General features: G+C 49.5%; 3 non-coding genes across 3 annotated transcripts; 2 read left to right on the forward strand and 1 right to left on the reverse strand.

Moving 5' to 3' along the window:
- Positions 1 to 9,072: 9,072 nt before the first annotated feature.
- trnap-agg (transfer RNA proline (anticodon AGG)) lies at positions 9,073 to 9,144 on the forward strand. Its single transcript has one exon. It is a non-coding gene; the product is annotated as a tRNA-Pro (tRNA).
- Positions 9,145 to 9,902: 758 nt separating this feature from the next.
- On the reverse strand, positions 9,903 to 9,975 carry trnaa-agc (transfer RNA alanine (anticodon AGC)). Its single transcript has one exon. It is a non-coding gene; the product is annotated as a tRNA-Ala (tRNA).
- Positions 9,976 to 11,261: 1,286 nt separating this feature from the next.
- trnap-agg (transfer RNA proline (anticodon AGG)) lies at positions 11,262 to 11,333 on the forward strand. The gene has a single exon. It is a non-coding gene; the product is annotated as a tRNA-Pro (tRNA).
- The last annotated feature ends 10,863 nt before the right edge of the window (positions 11,334 to 22,196 follow it).

A 22,196-nucleotide genomic window follows, 5' to 3' on the forward strand; every position in this document is an offset into this window, starting at 1 on the left:
ATTGTAGGTTGTTAATTGAAGTGGTGCACGGGGCTGGTGAACAGGTGCTGGACACTTGGAGACCTCCAGTAGAGGGAAGACACGACCTGATACCTGGCGAGTGGGTGTGGTGAGGGAGATATACCCTGCCAGATGTTGCAACCCTGCTGGGAAGGACCATATCAAGTACAACTGACTACCGACTCTGCCATCTGAGTGACAGGATGAGATCGCTGGATCTACGCATTGCGCCGACACCGATTCACTGCACCAGAGACTGAGTGAACATTAATTATTATATTGTCACTGTTTCTGTGTTTGTTGAGCTTCCTGAGGGGGGGCGACAGTGTACCTGTTAAGTGTAAGGAGCTTTACTTTACATAAAATGGGGATATGGAATCAATACTTTATCAGTCAGCCACAAATAATAACCAGAGCTCATGTTGGGATTGTAATGCTATAAAAGATGCTCATGGGAGTAATCCCCTTTGATAGAGGTGATTATTTAGGTTTATTGGCATGGGTAAATAGCCCTGCTTTCAGTCTGAGTGTAACTCAGATGTATTAGAATGGAAATAACTGTATGCTCCTCGCTATAATCACAGTTTTAGGCCATTCTCTATTAGGGTGATAGACAGCTGTTTAGGTGACCCAGCTGTTGACCAATCTTGTAAAAAAACCCTAAGAAAAATGCTGGGCTCCAGCCCACAGGGATTTACCTGTGCTGTAGGAACTAATGCATGAATAAGGAGACTGGATTCTGGTGAAAGACAGGAAAAAGAGGTGGTGTTCGCTCAGGTGGAGGGGGTGCCAGGTGTCCTGAATTCATGCTTCCCACTGTAAAAAGGTCACAAACGAACTGAGCAAAGAGCAGGAGTGATGTCTCCACAGGGCTCCCAATATTGCAATATTGAAATAAAGACCTTACTCAGGTGAGAACTCTCTTTTGTGTCTTCCTTGATAGTTATATTTCCATGACAGAACACACAGCTTCATTACCGAATACATATGCAGGACAACTAGAGAAGACGTTTTACAGAGGAAGGATTTTTAGAAACATCCCATCAGTGACATCACTGAAGTCAACTCCTAGGTACTGTAACTGTCGTGTGGATAGTTTCACAAGAATCAGACAAAGGTTTAAGCATAGCTTGTTCTAGATAAAACTGCAAAAAAAAAACAACAACCCATAATGTACTTCTTTGCGGCTCTGTTTGCCCAAATCATATATTCACAACGTGAAATTTAGAAAATCATATTACGTAACCAAAATCCGCAATATGGAAACAGAACCTGTGTAATTGTTGATAGATGATGTACTCGTAACATTTTTTCAAGACGAACTACAACATTTAAAAAATGACTTGTATGTACTTGATATCTCTAATCAATCCACGGCGACATTGTTAAAGCAGAGTTCCAGTAAAAATAAACTAAAACGCCCTGGGCATACCGTTTCGCGCTTCTTATTAGTTTCTCAAAAGTAATTTGACCGTATGAAATGCATAATATAAACCTAGAAACATACGTGAGCAGTATTTACGTACTGTAGAATCGGTGTTAAGACATACCTCTCAAATACTGTAAATCAAGTTAAAAATATCTCAAGACCGATTCTGGTCATAATGAAACCATCTTTCGTGTATGTTTTCTTTAAAGTACCGAGACCAGCCATATACTGTATGTTTATGTTCCAAAATTAATCGTTTATGGCCTTCACACGCGTTGCAGTATGCTCCTATTCTTTTTATGCTCAGCTACTAAGATTTCCCTTCAGTGGTAAAATTAGATATGAATATTCAATACTTAAACGGGCACAGTTAAGACATTAAATATACATATACATACTGTATACAGTACAGTTTTCATACAGTAATATGTTTATGTTCCTAAATCAATCTCTTTTATGAGCATGTGAAAGGCATGGTGAATCGATTCTCAAAAATTACTGTACTTTGCATGATTGGAAACAAATGCGTGATTGCGAAATGCTGTGGTGTTACTTTTACAAAGACGGTCAATGAAAAAAAGAATGTTGACCAGGGCAATACTTTGAGTTTACACTTACAGCTTGTCCAAGGTCATTCATTATTAATACTTTTAGTAATACCTTCGTTAAAGACTTTGATGGCCACAGCTCAAACATGAGAGGTTGAGTTTATTAGCTCCACCTTGCCGAAATTCCGGATACTATTATTTTGCTTGTCATATTATAGGAGAATTTACGGTAACTAGCGGTATTTACCAGTAACTCGCGGTATTTAATGGTAACTTGCGGTAGACTGCGTACAGCGTACCGGAAAATAATGCGGTATCGCCCACGCATTTTGAATGGCTGCATCTGTATGTCCCCCAGCTCTGAGCCCATTGGGCCTGCTGGTGTAACCAGAGCTGCAGCGTCGCCAAGCTGGTGGGGGTCAGTTCGGCTTTTCTGTTGGAATGAACAGGGGGGTTACATGATGGTGCTGTCTGTGGTATGGCTGTCCTGCTGGTCTGGATGAGGGGTGCGTAGTGTGGTGCAGGTACTTGTCCCATCCTGCTCTTGGTCCAGGTTGGAGGGTTGCACCGATTCTGAGTCTTGTTAGCTGGTATGGATGGGTTTTGGAGTGTTGATACCAGAGTGGTCCGGGGGGGGTGCAGGTGTCTCGGGGGCATTCTTGTTTTTCTGTGAGTTCAGGTTGATTCTGTTGGTTTTGCCACGAATCTCCCTCACGCAGGCAAGCGCTCCCGCATTCCCTCGAGCTCTCTCCGTACCAAACGTCCATGCGTCAATCAGTCCTCTACTTAAACCCTCATCTGTCCCCCGGTCATTGCTCACGATTGAGATTCTCTCCCGGAGCTTATGTACTAACTACACCTTTGACTTACTACGACTTCTCCCCTGGACCTCGACCCCGCTTTTCCGACTACCGCTTTAGCCACTCGATTTTGTACCTTCGCCTGTTTTACGCTTTCTCAGATCCTGACCCAAGCCTGTCTCTTCGTTTACACCTCTGTCTACCGACGCAACTTCTACGCCTTCCCGGACTCCGACCCCTGCCAGTACCTCGACTACGCCTTCGCCTGTCGATTCTGTGCCTATGCCTGTACTACGCCTTCCCGGACTCGGACCCCTGCCTGTTTACTCCGATTATGCCTGTGTCTCACGCCAACCCTACCAAGGGCACCGCATTGGATCCCTATCCTCAGCAGTCAGCCCCTGCGTGACAGGTTCTGAGTGTCTTGGTTACATCCATTTGTGTGTATAGATGAAAAAGCTATTGAAGAGCACCCCAACACCCCCCACCCATCTCGGTGGAAGTTGCCATGTTCAAAAAATCCTAAAAAGATAATTAAAGTTGCACACAACAAAGCATGACTGTGAAAGGTCAGGAGGCCTGACTAGTGAGCACAACACTTGATTACAGTAAAAAAAAATAAAGAAATGTTCTACAACTCAAAGCGAGGTTGTATAAGGTTAGGTGAAATGTCTGGTGTAAAACACCTGGTTGCAGCACTGTGGCTGTTGTGCTTGAAGAGCTATTGACTCGTGAATAGCACCCCCCTATCCCCATGTACCGCTTGTCTAATGGTGCCATATTGAAAACTTCATAAAAAAATAAAGAAAGGGGCCACAGCCACAGCAAGGTTGCATAAGGCTAGGGGGCCTGTGTGGTGTGTAAAACACTTAGTTTCAGCAGTGCGGCTGTTGTATTTCAAATTCTATTGAGCCATGAAGACGACCCACCTGTCCCAGTGTATTACCTGTAGTGTTATCTTCAAAAAATCATAAAAAAATAAAGAAAGGTGCCACAGCCACAGCAAGGTTGTATAAGGTTAGGGGGCTAGACTGGTGTGTAAAACACTTGGTTTCAGCAGTGTGGCTGTTGTATTTGAAATGCTATTGAGCCATGAAGACGACCCCCCTATCCCAGTGTCTTACCTGTACTGTTATCTTAAAAAAACCAAAACAAAGCTGGGAAAAGTCAGAGAACCTGCTTAGTGTGCAAAACACTTACTTGCAGCATTGTGGGTGCTGTGGTTTAAATGCTATTGGTTTATAATAATAATAATAATAAACTTTATTTTATATAGCGCCTTTAAAGGTGGCTTCTCAAAGCCCTTTACAGGATGACAATAACAATAAATAAGAAGACTACAACAATAAATAAGAAAATTTCACAAGACAGGACACAATTATAATTACAACAATACAACAATAACAATAGAGGAGACCGTGGAAGATGGTATTAAGAAGAGCAAGGGGTGAAGAATGGAACCAGTTAAGTAAAGGCTTTTCTGAAAAGGAGGGTTTTGAGTCTGGATTTGAAGGAGTTTAGAGAAGGTGACTCTCTAATATCCTTGGGCAAGGAGTTCCAGAGCTTGGGGGCATAGCAGGAGAAGGCCCTGTCGCCCATACAATGTAGACGGGCTTGGGGGACAGTAAGGAGGGCAGAATTTGAAGAGCGGAGGTTGCGAGGTGGGGAGTAGGGCGATAAAAGTTCAGACAGGTATTGAGGTGCCAAGCCATGTAAAGCCTTGTAGGTGAGCATGAGGATTTTAAAGTCTACGCGGAATTTGACCGGAAGCCAGTGCAAGGACTCCAGGATAGGAGTAATGTGAACACTTGCACTAGATCTGGTCAGGATTCTGGCTGCTGAATTTTGGACATACTGCAGCTTGTTCAGAGTAGATTTAGATACCCCAGGGAGCAGAGCATTGCAGTAGTTTGTTTGTTTGTTAACAAAATACCCCTATACCAGTGCATTGTGCCACATTAAATAAAAGCACGAGAAAAAAAGATTCAGAACACAAAGCTGTGTCAGTGTTCTGTGTAAAAAGTCGGTTTGAACATCATGGGAGCTGTTTTTAATAAGCTGCTGAGAAAAGAATATTTTAAACTTCCTGCTGTCAGTAGTATTGTCAATATAGTTGAACCACACCTGAATGAAAATAGAACGTAAAGGAAGGGTTTCAGAAATCAAACAAAGCTTTATTCCCGTGCTTACAGTCTGGCTAATTGGAGACTGCGCTGTTCTGCTTCCTATGGTCATATATGGGTTTTTCGCACGAAGCCGTATTGAACAGTATTTCTCGCGTTGTGAACGTGTGCACACAGCAGTCCCCGGGTTCCAGTTAGTGTGTAATTACGCATCGATGAAAAACTGGAGGTTTTAAAAAAGATGATTAGCTCACTGATAGTTTGGTGTAGAGGCTGTTGAAATATCCACAAGTTGTGGTCTTTAAAATGCATTTGGTTTGAAGCCGTTCTGTGCTTCTATTGCAAAGATATGGACAAGAGAAAATGTGAGCATGGTCAAAAAAATGTCATAAAAATGACAAAGTGAAGGCTGAGAAAGCATTCACAATGTATTTTATACACAAAGCATGTGTTTTTGTAACTCTAAGAGATTTTGCGAAAGCGCTACAGGCATGCCAAAATCGTTTTCGAACTTCAAGCTAACTTTACCCCGGTACAGGCGTACAGGTCTCTGGAGAGAGAGCACGGTCCATCAGCGCACTCCAATAAAGGCAATGGAAGCAGCTGAATCGCATTGGCGAAGCTCAGCACTGGGCCGCTGGGCACGGTTTACAACCGTTTCCGTAGTGTAGTGGTTATCACGTTCGCCTCACATGCGAATGGTCCCCAGTTCGAGACCTGGCGGAAACAGCTGCTTCTTGCAAGCTCCTGTACTTCACAGAGGTCTTGAGCGACCGGTCATTTGTTCCCAATGTATTTCCGGTGCCTTCATGCACTCTTGTACCAAATGCACGTTCCTTCTGTATGCGGAGCTGATCATTTGCAATTGGGCTGTGCCGACAGACCAGGACGAGCTCTGTCGGCTCAAAAGCAGCGCAGGACCTGCAAGAACAACAGAAAGAATAGCATCCAAAGGGGGCCTCTTAGTGAGCCCAAGATCTCATCAAGAATCGGCTCCAGCAACAGGGCTGGGCGCATTGTTCCATTCTCCACCCACTCTCAGTGTAAACAAGTCCCTCCTGGTCTCTGCTTGAAATGCACTTGCGTTTGCTTTGGTGTAACTGGCTTCCCCTGCATGGGCGAATGTGAAGAAGATCCTTAGTAAGTCATTGAAGAAAACCAAGAAGGGGTCGGAGTGGCCTCTGTCGCTCATCAACGATCCAGTCAGGCAGTACTCCTCTGTAAAGCGCCGTTCGTTCACATCGATTGGCTTTTTTTTGCCTTCATTCGTGCAAGTAGTAAAAGCAGACGCCCCTATTCTGCCGTGACCTGGATTCGAACCGGGGTTGTTGCGGCCACAACGCAAAGTACTGACCACTATACGATCACGGGGAGTTACCGATACACGCATGGCAGGGTGGAAAAGGCTGTGCTCTCTTCGTGTGACATAATTTGGAAAAGTCCTGACGTTGCATTTCAACTGAGCCCCAGTATACATCGACCCTTCGACACTCTGAGTGACAACTCTCTTGCGTGTTTTCTCATATTTACGTAGTTTGCTCGGATGATGCCGGGAACAGCATGGCTGTTCGCTGCCATATGGTCTAGCGGTTAGGGTTCCTGGTTTTTACCCAGGCGGCCCGGGTTCGACTCGGTTTTGCCTCCTGCTTTCCAAAAGATCAGCACCGTGTACGAAAGAGCCGCATTAAAACAACTCGAACGTGCAAAACGTGCGAGAAGAGGGGGCGCTTGTTTCCAACCGAAACTTCTCGCGTGTGAGACGAGCTGATCATCGCTGTGGGAGGGTTACTCTGGTAGACAGGGCTGACCTTCGGCAATAGGATTTATAGTCTCCAAGATGATATTTGCACTTTCTGGAGAGGCGATTTTCTCCACTTCAGTAGCCCGATTTCATCGATTGCGTGGAGAGGGCTGTAGAATGTGGCGCCGCCTTTCCTGCTCCGTCCATGACAGGCGTGCTGGTCTCTGGAGAGAGAGCACGGTCCATCAGCGCACTCCAATAAAGGCACTGGAAGCAGCTGAATCACATTGGCGAAGCTCAGTGCTGGGCCGCTGCACCACAGAGATGAACAGAGATGGGGCCTCATTTGGGAAGGCTCAGAACACTTAATTCTTTCTTATTAATAAGCCTCGCTGCTACAACACATATGCAGTTTGAGCACACATAAGACGATAACCAAGTACCACAAACTACCAGGCATCTAGTATCATTAGCAGTTCAGGTGGGGAGCTGCATCACCATGTGTAGGCTGCAAAGGAACAAGTAATAGGTCTATTCCATGCTTAAAAGAAAAGAAAGAAAACACAACATTTCAGCCGTGGAGCCCTCACACCTGAAGAAGGCTCCACAGCTGAAACGTTGTGTTTTCTTTCTTCTCTTTTCATCTAGTGTCATTAGCCTTTTAACAGTTCCTGTCAAAATAAAATCGAAATGGATAACATTCTAGAGAGAGTTTGAAATACCAAGGTACAATTTAAAACATATCTCTTCCACTACAACCACAATATTTTGGAGAGATCGTTGAACCTCACTGTTCTGACATGTCCGTTAGCCTTCGTCCTGCTTCAGCAATGAATGTGGCGGGGCACATTCTGAGGGAGATGAGGTCAATCAGGTGGCAGGAAAACCAAGCTAAGCTTTTTTTTGAGATCCTGAAAACGAAAGAAGGGCCATGTATATGTGTGCAGCTGGATATGTAATTGCAGGTGGCGTAGCAAATTCTGCTGAAGCCCCACTGCCTGGTGTGGACGGTAGCTGTGCATGTTGCAGCACGTGAGATCAAGGGGGCATGTCATGTGTTTCAGCACTTCACTCCATTCAGTAGCACATGATTCCCTGAGTTCTTTGGATGACCTGTGGACCGATCTTTCACGATGAAGAATTCCTTAAGAAGAATAGATCTCGGCCCACCATCCCAATGCCTCCGTCTCAAAACAGCAACCTCCAACTGCCCTTAGTCTGCAAGGCAGTCCTTTCAAATGCGATGACAACGCCGGGACCTTCGTTGCCTATTGTACGAGCTGAACTTTTGTGCTCATCAATTCAACGCTCTTTCCATCAACTCATCTTGTCTTTTGACGCTTCGTGTTTTGCGCTCCTTTGACTATCGGCATATCGGGTGACTGCAAACACTGAAGTTCTTGCTTACGGAGTGTGGAACATTGTTTTCAAGTGATCGCTGTTCTGTCATGTTGACGCCGAGTGAATCTTTCTTTGGCAACATGGGCAGGCTGACAGCAGTGCGAGCGAAAGTAATGGCAAATTTCTTGACTTATTTCTGAATGTGAATGTTCTTTAGAAAAGGGATGCGGCGTTGCTTCTCGCCCGTGTAAAGGTCACGCATTCCAGACGTGGTTATGAGCGAACAGTAGCCGCAAGTGTTTGAAAAGAGCAAGAGAGGAAGCAGCCCTGCCCCGTGTGAGGATCAAACTCAGGCCTTTCAGATGACGAGACTGACGCACTACCAATTACGCCAACAAGCCCAGCTGCAGTACACACACCGGAAAGTTTGCCTCACATGGATTTCAGTCGCCCGTTCCCTAATCTTTAGACGCCCTCTGCTGAATGTTGCATTTGCCTTTTGATCTCACCGATACATTTTTGGTCTGTTTCTGTTGCGAGTCCGTCTTTCAGATCTCACCTAGCACAAGTCTCTGTGGCTGAAGTGGCCTCTCTGCTTCAGCATCGTGCCCTCACTCAGCCATTAAAAATGTCACTCGGACTTCTGACATGCTGACATGAAATGTCAAGAGAGAGGGGCGGAGTGACGCTTAAGCCAGAGAGAAGATGAAAAGGGGGCGTGGCTGCGAAACGCTTGACAGCTGCACGATGCTCTCCATGTAAGGCGGGACCACAGGCTAAAGGACACCTTTCGGCACATCAAGCTCTAAGCACACACCTGGAGGATGCAGGAATTGATCCTGCTATCTCCCACATGCAAAGCAAGCGCTGTACCATACAAGCCAACCCCCCTCGCTGGGACTTATGCCTCGGCGTCACCTAGTGCCGCTTGTTCCCCTCTTACCGGGCACAGTTCACTGCCCTTCGTCTGCAAGGCAGTCGTGTAATTGCAGCTTTCTTGACTTATTGATGAAGGTCTGACTGGACGAGCGAATGGCGCCTCTCCCCATCCTCAAGCTCGCTGACAGATTGAAATGGAAAGTGCTCCTGTGGCTCGTTGGTCTAGTGGTATGATTCTCGCTTAGGGTGCGAGAGGTCCCGGGTTCAACTCCCGGACGAGCCCTCGTGTGCTCTTTTCCTCCTCTTCCACAAGACTGGGAACTGATATCCACATCACTTCGCAGCGTCTGCTTATGGCAAACGATGGAATGTGACTAATGACTGAACGAGCCTGGTGAATTCTCATCACGTGGCACAATGAGAGCATGCAGTCAGCTGTCCAAGGCGGCAACCTCATTGCTCGTTCAAAAGAACACGTACTGAAAACTCATCACCACTGTGTCGTAGATGAGCACCGCGATCGCTTGTTGTCATGCGTCCTTACTTGGGAAATGCAGAAGCAAAAACTGCCCTCTCTCAGCCACCGAAACGTGTGCGGCTCGCCTTGCGCTCTCTGCGCCTCACATATTTGTCGAGCTGTCTGCTCTTCTTTCTGTTGAAGTAATCAAGTTACGGGGCGTCCTGCAGCCTATGATGTTCTCACTGAGAGCTTTCAAGATTTGAAGGAAAACGACGAGCTTGATGGCTCAAGTCGAACGAATGTGATTGTTAAGCAATCGATGATCAAAAGCACGTCTTCTAACAATTCGTGAGAGTATTATCAGCACTGTTTTCACTCGGATATACTTTTCACTTGCTAAGCTGACAAATTGGACGAGAAAATGCCGGAGACGCACTCAGTGCAGACTGAGGTTGGGAAGAAGGTGTGGCCCTTCAACGCTTGACAACTGAAGGACATTCTCTCCGCAACGGAGGAGCACCTGTCAGAAGTCGCAGAAGCTAAACAAGAGCACCGGGCTTCCGGAGATCCAAACTCAGACCTGGAGGATGCGGGCATCGATCCCGCTACCTCTTGCATGCTAAGCAAGCGCTCTACCATTTGAGCTAATCCCCCTCGCTTCATGCTTCTCGCCATCATGTCTTACCGCCTCTGCCCCTCTTACCGGGCACCGCCCACTGCCCTTGGTCTGCAAGGCAGTCCTTTCAAGTGCGATGACGACGCTGAGACCTTCGTTGCCTATTGTACGAGCTGAACTTTTGTGCTCATCAATTCAACGCTCTTTCCATCAACTCATCTTGTCTTTTGACGCTTCGTGTTTTGCGCTCCTTTGACTATCGGCATATCGGGTGACTGCAAACACTGAAGTTCTTGCTTACGGAGTGTGGAACATTGTTTTCAAGTGATCGCTGTTCTGTCATGTTGACGCCGAGTGAATCTTTCTTTGGCAACATGGGCAGGCTGACAGCACTGCGAGCGAAAGTAATGGCAAATTTCTTGACTTATTTCTGAATGTGAATGTTCTTTAGAAAAGGGATGCGGCGTTGCTTCTCGCCCGTGTAAAGGTCACGCATTCCAGACGTGGTTATGAGCGAACAGTTGCCGCAAGTGTTTGAAAAGAGCAAGAGAGGAAGCAGCCCTGCCCCGTGTGAGGATCAAACTCAGGCCCTTCAGATGACGAGACTGACGCACTACCAATTACGCCAACAAGCCCAGCTGCAGTACACACACCGGAAAGTTTGCCTCACATGGATTTCAGTCGCCCGTTCCCTAATCTTTAGACGCCCTCTGCTGAATGTTGCATTTGCCTTTTGATCTCACCGATACATTTTTGGTCTGTTTCTGTTGCGAGTCCGTCTTTCAGATCTCACCTAGCACAAGTCTCTGTGGCTGAAGTGGCCTCTCTGCTTCAGCATCGTGCCCTCACTCAGCCATTAAAAATGTCACTCGGACTTCTGACATGCTGACATGAAATGTCAAGAGAGAGGGGCGGAGTGACGCTTAAGCCAGAGAGAAGATGAAAAGGGGGCGTGGCTGCGAAACGCTTGACAGCTGCACGATGCTCTCCATGTAAGGCGGGACCACAGGCTAAAGGACACCTTTCGGCACATCAAGCTCTAAGCACACACCTGGAGGATGCGGGAATTGATCTTGCTATCTCCCACATCCAAAGCAAGCGCTGTACCATACAAGCCAACCCCCCTCGCTGGGACTTATGCCTCGGCGTCACCTAGTGCCGCTTGTTCCCCTCTTACCGGGCACAGTTCACTGCCCTTCGTCTGCAAGGCAGTCGTGTAATTGCAGCTTTCTTGACTTATTGATGAAGGTCTGACTGGACGAGTGAATGGCGCCTTTCCCCATCCTCAAGCTCGCTGACAGATTGAAATGGAAAGTGCTGCTGTGGCTCGTTGGTCTAGTGGTATGATTCTCGCTTAGGGTGCGAGAGGTCCCGGGTTCAACTCCTGGACGAGCCCTCGTTTGCTCTTTTCCTCCTCTTCCACAAGACTGGGAACTGATATCCACATCACTTCGCAGCGTCTGCTTATGGCAAACGATGGAATGTGACTAATGACTGAACGAGCCTGGTGAATTCTCATCACGTGGCACAATGAGAGCGTGCAGTCAGCTGTCCAAGGCGGCAACCTCATTGCTCGTTCAAAAGAACACGTACTGAAAACTCATCACCACTGTGTCGTAGATGAGCACCGCGATCGCTTGTTGTCATGCGTCCTTACTTGGGAAATGCAGAAGCAAAAACTGCCCTCTCTCAGCCACCGAAACGTGTGCGGCTCGCCTTGCGCTCTCTGCGCCTCACATATTTGTCGAGCTGTCTGCTCTTCTTTCTGTTGAAGTAATCAAGTTACGGGGCGTCCTGCAGCCTATGATGTTCTCACTGAGAGCTTTCAAGATTTGAAGGAAAACTACGAGCTTGATGGCTCAAGTCGAACGAATGTGATTGTTAAGCAATCGATGATCAAAAGCACGTCTTCTAACAATTCGTGAGAGTATTATCAGCACTGTTTTCACTCGGATATACTTTTCACTTGCTAAGCTGACAAATTGGACGAGAAAATGCCGGAGACGCACTCAGTGCAGACTGAGGTTGGGAAGGAGGTGTGGCCCTTCAACGCTTGACAATTGAAGGACATTCTCTCCGCAACGGAGGAGCACCTGTCAGAAGTCGCAGAAGCTAAACAAGAGCACCGGGCTTCCGGAGATCCAAACTCAGACCTGGAGGATGCGGGCATCGATCCCGCTACCTCTTGCATGCTAAGCGAGCGCTCTACCATTTGAGCTAATCCCCCTCGCTTCATGCTTCTTCGCATCATGTCTTACAGTATTTGTCGCATTTTGAACATGTGCACACAGCGGTCCCCCGGGTTCCAGTTAGTGCGTAATTACGCATCGATGAAAAACGAAATTAGCTCACTGAAAGTTTGATGTAGAGAATTTGGAAATTTCCACAAGTTGTGGTCTTTAAAATGCATTTGGTTTGAAGACATTCTGTGCTTCCATTGTGAAGATATGGACAAAACAATATTTGAGCGTGGTAAAAAAAAGTCATAAAAATGACAAAGTGAATGCTGAGAAAGCATTCACAATGCATTTTATACACAAATCAAGTGTTTTTGTAACTCGCGGAATTTCGCGGAAGCACTACAGGCGTGCCAAAATCGTTTTCGAACTTCAAGCTAATTTTACCCCGGTCTTAGAGAAAGGACTGCCTTTCACTTCTCTGTGTTTTCTTTCACAGCGCTGTGCACTTTTTCATTGCTCTCACTTTCAGAGCCTCTGCACAGCACACGACTCGACATCAGGAAGCACATTGAAGTGAAAGCAGAAAGCACTGCGACATGCACTGTGCAGATCCCGCCACACTAAGAGGTGAGTAGGTCTGTTCGATCACAGCGCTAGGCGAATCCCCAAACAGTGTGCGTGGTAACAAAAAAAGCTGCTTTGTTTTGAACTGGGGACATTCCACGTGTGAAGCTAACGTGATAACCACTACACTATGGAAACGGTGGGAAATTGTGCCCAGTGGCCCAGTGCTGAGCTTCACCAATGCTATTCAGGGGCTATTCAGGGGCCAATGCTATTCGATGTGAATTGAATGCTATTCAACTCGCCAATGCTATTCAGGGGTGGAAAAGGGTGGAGCCGTGTGTGTCTTTTGTTCAAAGACACCCCCATCTCAGAGCCGGAAGTACAGGCCTTCCTCCCGCAGGTCCACAAAGATGTTATTTTTTAAGAAGATCCTGCGAAAGTCGGCCATCTGCCTCTCAGCCCTGCAGTAGGCCAGGCTGAGAGAAAAGCAGTCCTTCACCCTGGCAATGTACAGCCTGACAAGGTCTGGCTTCAGGCCATTGTACATCATGAGGTTCCTCCTCTCCCAGACAGCTGTCCTCGCTAGGCTGAGGAGGAGGTTCACTAAAATGGCGTTAACCCCAACCCTCAGACCCGCGGTACCCAAAGAGGAACAGCTCTTTCCAGGGCACCCCGTCAAGAACAGCTCCTCGAACAGAGCGAAACAGGCCATCCAGCAGATACGTCAAGTACGCCCTGGCTCGAGCTGGGGGAAGATCTTACCCCAGAACACCTCTGAGACCGGCACTCTGAAGCGTTTCGCCACCATCAGCCTGTAGAACATGCTGGTGGTGCACCCCAGGAGGTCCACCCCATGGTCCCCCCACTTCACCCTCAGCTCTGGCCAGGCCGGGCCTGCTGCCCCGTCTTGTAGATGGAGCTTCTCCAGCCAACTGTCCGGGAGACCGAGTTTGAGCTGCTCATAATCCTGACGGATCTTACTGACAGGCAGCTCGTCGTCGACCTCTCGCACAGCGTCGACAATAGCCTGGGTGGGACAGAAATCCGTCCTTTACTTCATAAAAAGATCCTTGACCTTGGATATGCCAGCCTCGTAGAGCTGCCAATTTAATTGGCCCTCATCTTAATGAGCTTCTCCTTCCACAGGAGAAGCCCAGTGGCCTGCTCATCAGCGTTAATGTAGATGCCAAGGACCTTCAGGTGACCCGTCTCAACCCTGAAAGGGTAGCCGAAGAGCGGGGCAAGGTCTGCCCTCCCCACCGACATGACCTCAGACTTCTCCAAGTTTACCTTGGCGCCTGAGGCAGCGCAGTAGGCCTGCACCACCTCCAAAATGGCTGAGATCTCCGCCACCTCTGCCAACGTCAGTGTGGTGTCGTCAGCATATTGGTATATCAACGAGGTGCCGGTGCCCCCAGGCAAGGTCACTGGAAAGAAGCTCGTGAGGGAACCATTCACCTTGACACAGCTCACGATCCCCTTGTACACGAGCCTCACCCTGGAGATGAAGGCCTCGCCAAAGCCAAAGCTCTTCAAGACCTCAAACAGGAAGGAATGCTCCACCCTGTCGAAGGCCTTCTCCTGGTCCAGTTTCAGGACGTATCCACCCCTCGGCTGCTCCCGCATAAGGTCCACAACATCTCTGATGGAGCACACCGTGTCCGCAATGTCTCTCCACTTGAGGCAGTAGGTCTGCGAAGGCGACAGGATCCTGGGCAGAACCTTCCCGAGCCTGAGGGAGAGAACACGAGTTAGGATCTTATAGTCCGTGTTCAACAGGCTGATCGGGCGAAAGTTTTTCAAAAGGGAGGGATCCCCCTGCTTTTTGTAGACAAGAGAGATCACCCCCCTTCTCATAGATGGGGTCAGAGCGCCGGTCCTGGCAATCTCCTGGAACAACTCCAGAAGGAGGGGCCCCAGGGACTGCTGGAAGTGTCTGTAGAGCTTGGAGGAGAGCCCGTCCCACCCAGGGCTCTTGTTAGGAGACGAGCCCCGAAGTGCTTCAAGCACTTCCTCCAAGCTCAGTGCACTGTCACAGAGCTCACGATCGCTCTGTGACAGGCGGGTACTCACCTCAGCCAGCATGGCCCGGGTCTGCTGCTCATCCACCCCTTCGGACCAGAACAAGGCACTATAAAAAGAAAACACCTCATTCCTAACGGCCTCGGGGGCAGGGAGCCGCACACCGTCCTCTCCCACCAGCTCCTCAATGAAGGAGCTGCGCTGCCTCTCCTGCTCCAGGCCGAAAAAGAACCTCGTGCTCTTCTCGCCCTCGGCCAGATACTGGGCTCTGCTGCGCACCCTGGCTCCTCTCCACTTCTCCTCCTCCAGGGCTTGCAGCTCACCCCTCAGCTCCAGCAAGAGCTCGCAGCCCCCGCCGTGATCTGCCAGGAGCCCGAGCTCTGAGGTGATCCGAGCCCGAAGCTCTCTCTCCCGCCTGGCCTTCTCCCGCCCCTGGGACAGGCCATACGAGATACTGAACTCTTTGATCCCGTACTTGAGATTATCCCACCTGACCAGCTTTTCTGACCTATACAGGGGACACTGCAGCTGCTGCCGGATTAGGTCTTCTATGCCCTGACAGAATGAAGCCTCCCCCAGGAGCGCGTTATTAAAGCACCAGGGGCAGGGGCCCCGGTCCTCCTGTGCCCCTGCTACAGAGAAGTGAAGCACAGCATGGTCGATCAGGGTCGTGAACACATAGCGCATACGGCTCAGGCACGGGAAGAGACTCATGTGCCCCAGCAACAGGTAGATCCGGCTCTGTCTCAAGACACCTTCAACGACCTGCCGCCGAAAAAAGTCCCTCCGCGCACCATAAGCCTGACACCACGCATCCACGAACCCGTGAGCCTCCGCACTGTGCTCCAGGAAGCTGCGAGCAGCGCTGCTCTTAAAGGTCATCCCAACCGCGACATTGAGCGCACTCAGTGCACAGTTAAAATCTCCGACGACCAGCCCTGGCTACTTGAAGAAGGCGAGCCGCTCAGCTTCCCCATTGGGGGCGTAGATGTTGCTCAGCAGCACGGACTGTCCCAGAAACCCGAGACAGACCTGCAGGAGCCGGCCGTCCGTGTCGCGGTGCAGGAGCCTTACGCTCTCGTACACTCCCCTCCTCACCAGCACGGCCACCCCCCTCCTGCACAGGCTGGAGGCGTTGCTGTAAAACAGCTCCCAGTCCCACTGTGCTCGCACCTCTTGGACACACTCCTCGTCCCAGAAGGTCTCCTGGAGGCAGACAACATCCGTCCGCCCCAGCAGAGCTAACACTGCCCCGAGCTTCGCTCTGTCCCTCAGCCCGTTGGCATTTAAAGAGGCGAAAGATGCCATCACGTATATGGCCAGGAAAGAGTGAAGTTAATTCTCCGGCCCGCACAACAGTTTCCCCGCCCTTTCTGCCACATTCTCATTGCCAACACTTGCTGCTTCCTCCCCACCTCCTGTCTCCGCCACCGCAGAGACATCAAGGATGGGTCTGCGGACAACTCTTGAACTGGGATTGAGGTTGGGCTGAGGCCTGACGTGGTGCCACTGGATCCCGGCCTTCGAGGGCCCAGGCGGTTGTATCCCGGCTCGCCAACTCCTCTCCCCCTTTTCCCTGTCCTCCCTCTCCACCCCATCCATCTCCACCACCTCTCCTTCCCCCTCCATTTCATGCCCTGTAATTCCCCCTCCTCTGTCCCTGCCCCATCCATCTCCAGACACCCATCCTCCATTCCTTCTTCCACCACTTCCCCTACCTTTCCTCCCACAACCATATCCAACTCCCCTTCCTCAGTGTCTGCCAACGGTACCTGACCGAGTATTGAAGAGGCTCCCTCACCAGGCAGGGCGGTGTCTTGTGGCTGCTGCAGGGCAACCAGGCGCTTCCCCTCAGGCTCCTCTGGGTCCTCGAGCGTCTCTTCGTTTGGGCCTACGTCCACCTTGCCAGGATCTTGTCGCCGTTGCCGCTGCCGCTTGGTCACACGCCTCGCAGCAGCGCCTTTGCTGACCCCAGCAGGCTTCTCATGCCTGGACCCAGAAGAGGGCCCTGCTGGCTCACTGGTAAGCTGGGGAACCGCTGACGGTGATGGTGGTGGTGGTGCTGGTGCCGTCGCCTCCTCCCTCTGCCTCTCTCCCTGCACAGGCTGGGGTGTCATAAGCCCACTGGTACGCTGAGGGGCCGCCTCTGGTGGTGGTGGTGCCCGTAGGATCTCAGCTGCACCACGCTGCACCGCCGCCTGTTGTGGAGCAACCTCCCTCCACTTCTCTTGCGGCACAGAGTGGGACGCAACAGGTTTGTTAGGGCAACGGGGCGCCCCCGCTGGTGGAGATGCTGGCTGGTCCCCGGCTCCTTTCTGCTGCACTGTACCCAAGATTGGAGGGGCCTCCCTCTGCCTCTCCCCCATCACCGGCTGGGGCGTTGCTGGCTCACTGGGGTCCTGGGGCGCCGCTGCTGGCAACTCTCCATGCTCAGCCACTTGTAGTCCATCTTCAACCCCCTCGGCGTTGCGGGAAGCTGCTCCTGTGGCGGCTGGATCTTCCGGTTCCGGCTCGCAGTTGCAGCTCATGAGCGCATGGAGGCAGTCCGGGCACTTGGCAGCGGTGCAGTTCCTGGCGCGGTGGCCGGGCTTTCTGCACTCATAGCAGAGGAACTCAGGGCAGTCCTTGGCGATGTGCCCCGAGTCCAGGCAGACATGACACACCCTTTGTTGCTGGTCGTGGAGGACCCTGAAGTACTGCCCCCCCTCTGCCGTGGCGAAGCGGGTGCTGTATGGCAACGAGGCTACATGATCGGGAAAGCGAATCCGAACAAACCTCGTGCCATCAGCAATGGTGGTCCTGGGGTAGTGGCGCATCCTGATGTCCGAAATCACTCTCACCCCCCAGCTACTCAGCTTCTCCTTGATGCAGGGAGGTGGAGGAAGGAAACCACTACCTTCTTCCGCTCCAGCCAGCGGCAGTAGCAGGGTGTGCCCTGCACATCCAGCCCCACAGCCACAGCGTCCGCATGTTCTTTTGAGTCCAGAGTCAGTTCAAACTCTTCTAGCAGCAGTTTGAGCTTGTATTATCAGTCCACCTGGAGTCCTGATTTCTGTATCTGAGCTCTATTAACACAAACCACAGCAGGTGTGTTATGGGAGCCAGATTGGTCTCCCATGTAGAGGTCAGTTAAACCTGACGGTTTTTCTGGAGAAGACACTAGACAGACTTCAGGGAAAGACACACTAGGTTTATTTGTGAGGACAGTTTGTGATCCAGTTCACAGGGGAACAGCCAAAGGCAACCGAGCCCAGGCAGATCCAGGTTGGTACTCAGGGAACAGTCCGTAATCCATAACAAGGTAATCCATCCGAGACGAGCACATGATAAACTGCTTGGCACAGAGCACTGACCCTCCCCAACTACTGCTGGACACAGAGCACTTACCCTCCCCAACTAATGCTGGACACAGAAGATGGACACTCTCCAGCTACTACTGGACACAGAGCACTGACCCTCCCCAACTACAGCTGGACACAGAGCACTGACCCTCCCCAACTACTACTGGACACAGAGCACTGACCCTCCCCAGCTACTGCTTGGCACAGAGCACTGACCCTCCCCAACTACTGCTGGACACAGAGCACTGACCCTCCCCAACTACTGCTGGACACAGAGCACTGACCCACCCCCAGCTACTGCTGAACACAGAGCACTGTCCCTCCCCAACTACTGCTGAACACAGAGCACTGACCCTCCCCAACTACTGCTGGACACAGAAGACGGACCCTCTCCAGCTACTACTGGACACAGAGCACTGACCCTCCCCAACTACTGCTGGACACAGAGCACTGACCTTCTCCAGCTACTACTGGACACAGAGCACTGGCCCTCCTAACTGCTCCTGGACACAGAGCACTGACCTTCTCCAGCTACTACTGGACACAGAGCCCCGTAGCTTTACAGCTGGAGCCCTGGGGGTGATCCCAGCGAAGAGCCTTTTCACTTCATTGAGCCCAACGTCTCCGATTTTTCAATCCATTAGGTACTAGATAAGATATATAAGATCATTTATTGGCCATGAGACACACATACAGGGAGAGAAGCTGGGGGTCAGAGCGCAGGGTCAGCCATTTACAAGGCGCCCCTGGAGCAGTTGGGGTTAAGGGCCTTGCTCAGGGGCCCAACGGAGTAGGATTCCTCTGCCGGCTGTGCGATTCCAACCGGGAACCTTCCAGACATAGGCGCAGATCCTGAGCCACAGAGCCAGCGCTCTGCCTGATGCCCAGTGGGGCCAGATGGGCTAAATGGCTCCCTGGTGTCTGCAAGCTGTCTGATTGTCTTACTCTCGTGATTGAGGCCAGTCTGGTGTCTCCCTCACTGACCAGCTGGCCCAGTTTCTTATTCAGTTATAAAGTGTTTCCTGTGGGGCTGTAGCAGAGTGGAAGTACAGGAGTATTGCAGTATTGGAGAGCAGGAGTATGGGAGTATTGAAGTATAGAGTGTGGGAGAACAGAAGCATGAGATTATATGAACATGGGATTATAGGAGTATGGGAATACTGGAGTCTAGGATTCAAAGAGAATAGGAATGTTAGAGTACAGGAGCAAAGATGTCTGGGACAATGATGAGGTTAATTAGAGTAAAAAATAAACCCACAGGAGCTCAGCAGGTGTGAGCCTGGTCAGTACCTGGATGGGAGACCTCCTGGGAAAAACTTAGGTTGCTGCTGGAAGAGGTGTTAGTGGGACGAGCAGGGGGCGCTCACCCTGCGGTCTATGTGGGTCCTAATGCCCCAGTACAGTGACGGGGACACTATACTGTAAACAGGCGCCGTCCTTCGGATGAGACATAAAAGGATGAGAGGTCCTGACTCTCTGTGGTCATTAAAAATCCCAGGCTGTTTCTTGAAAAGAGTAGGGGTGTTACCCCGCCATCCTGGCCAAATTTCCCATTGGCTCTTACCAGTCATGGCCTCCTAACAATCCCCCTCTATGAATGGGCTTCATTACTCTGCTCTCCTCCCCACTGATAGCTGATGTGTTGAGAGTGTACTGGCGCACTATGGTTGCTGTCGTATCATCCAGGTGGGGCTGCACACTGGTGGTGGAGGAGAGTCCCCATTACCTGTAAAGCACTTTGAGTGTCCAGAAAAACCCTATATAAATGCAAGCAATTATTAATTATTATTAATTCTAAAGAATTATAGGAGTATAGAAGTAATGGAGTAATTGGAGGACAGGAATATTGGAGTATAGGTGTAGGGCAGTGTGGAAGTACACAATTATAGGAGTTTGGGAATATAGGAGTACTGGAGAATGAGAGTATGAGAGTTTGGGATTAAAGCAGTATGGGAGTCTGATAGTATGGGAATTCAGGAGTATGAGAGTATAGGCACACTCCCATGTGCCTATACTCTCATATTCCTTTCATATTGTAGGAATATGAGAGTATTGGAGTCTGAGAGTATCAGAGTATGGCATTTCCAGAGTATAGGAGTATACTCAACAGCTTTCTTCTCGGCCTCCCCATGATCACAGCCTGGGTCACTTCACACTGTGAAGGTATCGAATTTAAAATTGATAAATTTCTCTTTAATTAGAAAAATCCCAACAGAGGCTGGAAGCGAAAGCACAGTAAATATCTTTGGAGCAGCGATCAGACATGGTCAACGTGCGCTGGAGAAGCACAGACCTTTGTACAGTTTCTGCTGCTTATTGCTATTGTTAACATTTACAAGTTCATCGCTGATTCAATGATGATCAAATCAATCCTCTAACTGAACATCTAGTTGAAGGTGGAGTGCGGGGTTTGTGAACAACTCGTACAACTCAGACGTGATCAAGAAGAATTCCCCTCTCCAGCCCTCTGGTGTGGCCTCACTGCCCGCTGGGGGAGTGAGTTCGTTAGTGACTGGGCTCGTTTCCGTCCTTAAACCTGAAACCACACGTCTGGTCATCTTGCACAAGCCGCTCTGCAGCAGCCCCTTCTCTTCATAAATCAGAAATGGGAAGACTGGGGGTGGTGGTGGTGCTGAATGTCTTCCTCACAGAGCTGGGGTTGTGGACTCAGGTTCTGGGGTGCTGTGTGTGTGGAGGTCTTCTTGTGTTTGCTTGAGTTATCTCCTGGAGTTCCACTTTCCTCCAGCAGCCCAGAGATATCCCGGGAGACTAAGTGACTTAGCAAAGCTGAGCAAACTAGCCCCCTGTTCTCGTGTCTGTGTCTGTGTGCTGCCCCGTGATGGACTGGACTCTCCTCGAGGCTGGACCCTGCCCTGAGCCCACTGCCTGATGGGATAGGCTCTGCCCTCCCGCAACCCTGAAGCAGATGCCGAGGTTAGAGAGTAGATGGATGGATAATTCCCATTATTTCTGGAATCCTGACACTAAAGACACTCTCCCCAAATTTGCTGATGTACTTGTAGAGTAGGGAGATTGATTTCCATTATCTTTTGGGCAGCCAATTCATACAAGAAGGGAGATCATTAGTATTGTCAGTATGAAAGGTATCATCAGTGTTAGTATCAGTAGTATCAGTTTCAGTATTATTTTCTCTATTAGTGTTAATATCAGTATTAGTATCATCATTAGTACTAATTTCAGTATCATTATTAATATCAGTATTTGTGTCAAGATTAGCATTAGTATTGTCATCCATCTATGTTTCTATAGTGTTACCAGCTGTAGATTCTTGCATCTATAGTGAAATCCTATACCAACACCTTTACCCTTAATGAGCATCAATATTATTTATTGGTGTTTCAGTATTATCATTGGGATTGTTAGTATCAACAGCAGTAGCGATATTTAAAAGAAGTGCATCCTGACTCATGATTTCACAAATTTAAGATTTTGTTATTCTTGGAAGTTGCAAGAGGTTTGCACAAGCTGTGCTGAAGAAACCAAGCCGTTATTAACCCCGAATCATGTGGTGTTTCGCAAGGGTGCGAGCCTGCTAACGGCCCGCGGTTGAGAAAGAGGACCTCAGCCCTGATTCAGCAGGATTCCTCTCCACCTGCTTCTCGCTGTGTTTCCTACAGCTGTTGATTCACAGAGACTGAATTCCTGGACGGGCAGCTAGAGCTGAAGACTACAAGCCAGGACTACAAATACCAGGAAGCTGTGTGACACCAGAGAGCCAACTGACAGTTTCACGGGGTTCCATTGGCCCTAGAGCTGGTTTCTACAGTACAGTACACAGGGCTTGGCAAAGACAGCTCTAGTGCCTTTGTTTGGAGATTGGAATTTGGGATACATTGAAGGAAGTAAGTTGAAAGGGAAGGGACTTTTGGGGGCTTAAAAAGAATTCTGTAGGTGAGGTTTTGTAGTTCAAGGGTCAGAGAATAATATGTTCTTTAAGAAAGTAATGAGGTTCAAGTTAATTGTTTGAACATGGAATAAAACCGCAGTTACTTACTTTACATCTAGTGTGTAAGAACTTTACTGTAGTGACAAGAGGTCATTAAAACCAGAAACTCTCTTGAACGTCTGCATTGCTTGGATACTCTTCCACTTTGAGGACTTTTGGGAGTTCCAGCAGTGAACCAGAAA

The sequence above is a fragment of the Lepisosteus platostomus genome, chromosome 5 (genome assembly GCF_059453375.1).
Source record: "Lepisosteus platostomus isolate fLepPlt1 chromosome 5, fLepPlt1.hap1, whole genome shotgun sequence".
Taxonomy (NCBI): Eukaryota; Metazoa; Chordata; class Actinopteri; order Semionotiformes; family Lepisosteidae; genus Lepisosteus; species Lepisosteus platostomus.